Raw genomic sequence first — 4,074 nt, forward strand, 5'->3', positions numbered from 1 at the left:
TTTGACTGCTAGCTTGTGTTTTGTTGTATGGGTGCTAGGTTCTAGTTTATGTATGTGTTTGACTGCTAGCTTGTGTTTTGTTGTATGGGTGCTTGGTTCTAGTTTATGTATGTGTGTTTGACTGCTAGCTTGTGTTATGTTGTATGGGTGCTAGGTTCTGGTTTATGTATGTGTGTTTTACTGCTAGCTTGTGTTTTGTTGTATGGGTGCTAGGTTCTAGTTTATGTATGTGTGTTTGACTGCAAGCTTGTGTTATGTTGTATGGGTGCTAGGTTTTAGTTTATGTATGTGTGTTTGACTGCTAGCTTGTGTTTTGTTGTATGGGTTCCTCTGCGGAAGTGTTTGGGGTCCTGAGGTTGTGAATAAGAAGGGAATTTAGCTGTGTAGTGTGTACCACTGCCATATTGTATTGATCGATTCCTCACTTATGTATTTCCAGATTCCACCTACTACTGCTGGCTCAAACACACTTCACTGGTCCTTACCAAACTTGGTAGTAAGAATTGGAACACTAAAAGACAAATTCATCGGTTTGGAGCAGGAGTCTGGTAGCATCTGTCCTCGGTGGCTTTTTGCCTGATACATGGTTTATATCTGTCCGTGAAACCAAGCTTTTTGGAGGCATAAACAATCTTGGTATATAAGTGGTGAAAGGTATTATTGATAAAGCTTATTTGATAACAGCACAACCTTAAAGAGAAGTGAACAACTTTTGAAATTGTCCAAGTTCGACAGAGATTCCTTGTGAGGTCGACAGGATATGTGTACATATCGTCAAACAGTGTGGTCATTGGACTGCAGCAGGAGTACTGAGTGACAGGTTAGTATATCTGGTGAGTGCTGAGTGACAGGTTAGTATATCTGGTGAGTGCTGTATGACAGGTTAGTGTGTCTGGTGAGTGCTGAATGACAGGTTAGTGTGTCTGGTGAGTGCTGAGTGACAGGTAAGTGTGTCTGGTGAGTGCTGAATGACAGGTTAGTGTGTCCAGTAAGTACTGAGTGACAGGTTAGGGTGTCTGGTGAGAGCTGAATGACAGGTTAGTGTGTCTGGTGAGTGCTGAGTAACAAGTTAGTGTGTCTGGTGAGTGCTGAGTGACAGGTTAGTGTGTCTGGTGAGTGCTGAGGGACAGGTTAGTGTGTCTGGTGAGAGCTGAGTGACAGGTTAGTGTGTCTGGTAAATGCTGAGTGACAGGTTAGTGTGTTTGGTGAGTGCTGAGTGACAGGTAAGTGTGTCTGGTGAGTGCTGAATGACAGGCTAGTGTGTCCAGTAAGTACTGAGCGACAGGTTAGGGTGTCTGGTGAGTGCTGAGTGATAGGTTAGTGTGTCTGGTGAGTTCTGAGTGACAGGTTAGTGTGTCTGATGAGTGCTGAGCGACAGGTTAGTGATTCTGGGGAGTGCTGAGTGACAGGTTAGTGTGTCTGGTGAGTGCTGAGTGACATCAACAAAATACCCGATTGTTTGTATATATAGACAAGAATTAAATCAATAAGGACGTTTGTTGTTATCGTGTTGTACACTTAGGAAATGGTTTGTATCAATGGTACAACCAGTCCCCTGTGGTCAAAACCATGCCAACTATGATATTGGGGTTTTAATGTTTTAGGTGTCTATGAGTGTAATGAGCAGCTCTTTTTCCTGTGTTTCCACATGACTAACATTACAATTGAATTAATACAGTATAACTATGGAGGCCATGTTTACTGTTCCCTCGGGTGCCTTAGTGCTGAAAAGTACCTTTCTTGTTTTGGGTTTTTTACTCGCATACACAAGTACTTTTCGTCAAGCTCACTTTTCCCAAAGGTACCTATAATTTCAAACTATATCAGTTGATACTTTTTGTTTTAAAAAATGATATGACATTTGTAAAAAAAATCCAACAAGGCACTGGTTATGTTACACAAACACATGCTGGCCGGCTAATCCACTTCTGTTTTACTTTATCATGCTAGCAGGTTAAGGTAGAGTGTCCCAGCACTCTATGTTGTATCTCCAAAACAGAAGAATTCCAATTTGTTTGGCGTTTTATGACTGGGAATAGTTTATCCAATCTGACTTTAAGTAAAGTGTAATACACAAAAGCAATATATTTATCATAATTTGGATTTTTACAAAAAAAACTTTGCTTCACTACAAGGATTTGTTCCTTAAAACTCTCCTGATTATAAAGCAGGGTGGTGTGCCATGAGTCATGATGTTTGTTAAAAATTTCTGCAACATTACTTGGGATAAGTTTTATTTCCCTAAAAAGGCCCACAATCTATGATTGCATGTCCTTAAATGAATATAGAAGAAATAACATAAATTCAGCAGGAAAATAAGTTTCAAGGTCTGTAAACAGTAGGAAAATGGTGGGACACTCTACCATGACTAACGACTTTTGTAAGTTTATCACATGAATGTAACCTCTAAGAATGGTTGAAAAGATTTTGGACTTAAAGCTACATGCAGTCACTGGCACATACCATTTAACAGGTTATTTAGGCAGGCTGACATTTTCATGATTGTCACCCGAAGTTAGTATCAATATCTTTTCACATGCATATGTTTTTCCATTTCAAATGGTTTTATTTTGTCCTATTAACAGCTTAGGTCATTTAAGGACGTACCTCCAAGTGTGTTGTGTAAGTGTGCATGTGTGTATGTTTGCAGGAGACAGCGGGTATGTTGGGGTACTTATCTCCTTGTAATAGCAAGAATCTGATGCCGACTTTATAGTGCTATCTCACTGAAACACCATGCCGAAGGCACCCAGAACAGCATTCCGCCCGGTTACATTATAATGACAATGGGTGAACCAGCTGTTGCCATTTCCCTAAATGCTGACCGTTAAGCAGGGAATAACAACTACCATTTTTAAGGACTTTGGTATGTCCCAGCCTGGGGACAGAACCCATTGCCTTCATCACTTGGGAGAATGTTCAACATTAAAACCAAAAGTGAGGTTTTGCCAAGCAAGGCACTATGAAATAAAAGTTAATTAGAGGTAGAGAGAAATATATAGATCCCAACAATTGCAATTGGTGAAGTAGATTTAATTTTGTTGCTTTTGTGTCCCCAAGTAGAAGGCACAAAAGCAAATCCCCAATTCTACAGGGGTTCCCACATTAGTCGCCTCTTACGATGCATGTAGTGGGTAATATAACAGTTATCTCGATCCCTGACCTGCAGGGGTGGGAATGCCATGTACATATTTGATACCTCTGCTGTGGAAGGCAGAGATATAGTATTCCTCATGAGAGATGTTATAAGGTGATATTAAATAGGTATGCTGCTCTGATGTGAAATGAGGAGTGTAAATGTAGGAAGCCTGTGGGTCTTTCTCACCATTTTAAGATGTTTTTTACACTCAAGTAGGGAGGCTACCATCTTCTTGTGTTTGTATCTAAAACCAAATTCATATTTTGTAGAAACTTAAAACAATTTTCTATAGCTCTACTGAAAAGCAGTTACTGGTGTTTTCTAAAACAGACTTTAACTATTCTAAAACAGACTTTAACTATTCTAAAACAGACTTTAACTATTCTAGAAAAAAAAATATCAATTTGACTGTGACCCATATAACAGTTTTATTAGTTGGTTATTTAGGGCATAATTAACTGATGCATAATTAAAGATTCCTTTAATGAGTAGAACTCTGGTGGCGTGACTGCATGCTTCCTTTTTGTCAATACATGTAGTTGGAATTGCATCAAGAAAAGAAGTAATTTATTTAACTTCTTTTCCAAGCTGAAATTATTTTCCAGAATTTTCGGATCTTTTCAGTTGAGCAGATGTTTTAAGAACAGAGAGTAAAAAAATACCCCCAGAGTTTCTCTATAACATAGGAGAGAGGGAAGGTCTATGATAACTTGTATAGAGATGTGATTGAGTTTCTCTATAACACAGGAGAGGAGGAAGGTCTATGATAACTTGTATAGAGATGTAATTGAGTTTCTCTATAACACAGGATAGAGGGAAGGTCTATGATAACTTGTATAGAGATGTGATTGAGTTTCTCTATAACACAGGAGAGATGGAAGGTCTTTGATAACTTGTATAGAGATGTGATTGAGTTTCTCTATAACACAGGAGAG

The 4,074-nt window shown here is 39.0% G+C and overlaps 1 protein-coding gene across 2 annotated transcripts in view; it reads left to right on the top strand.

Moving 5' to 3' along the window:
• Positions 1-444: 444 nt before the first annotated feature.
• The window catches only part of LOC110442041 (synapsin-like), a 174,831-nt gene continuing 171,201 nt past the window's right edge, over positions 445-4,074 (top strand). For both annotated transcript variants that reach the window (XM_021485558.1, XM_021485486.1), the window contains exon 1: positions 445-820. The gene's annotated coding sequence lies outside the window, so the exon portion shown is untranslated. The remainder of the gene's footprint in view (positions 821-4,074) is intronic.

Source organism: Mizuhopecten yessoensis, unplaced genomic scaffold, assembly GCF_002113885.1.
Source record: "Mizuhopecten yessoensis strain PY_sf001 unplaced genomic scaffold, ASM211388v2 scaffold221, whole genome shotgun sequence".
NCBI classification, from domain to species: domain Eukaryota; kingdom Metazoa; phylum Mollusca; class Bivalvia; order Pectinida; family Pectinidae; genus Mizuhopecten; species Mizuhopecten yessoensis.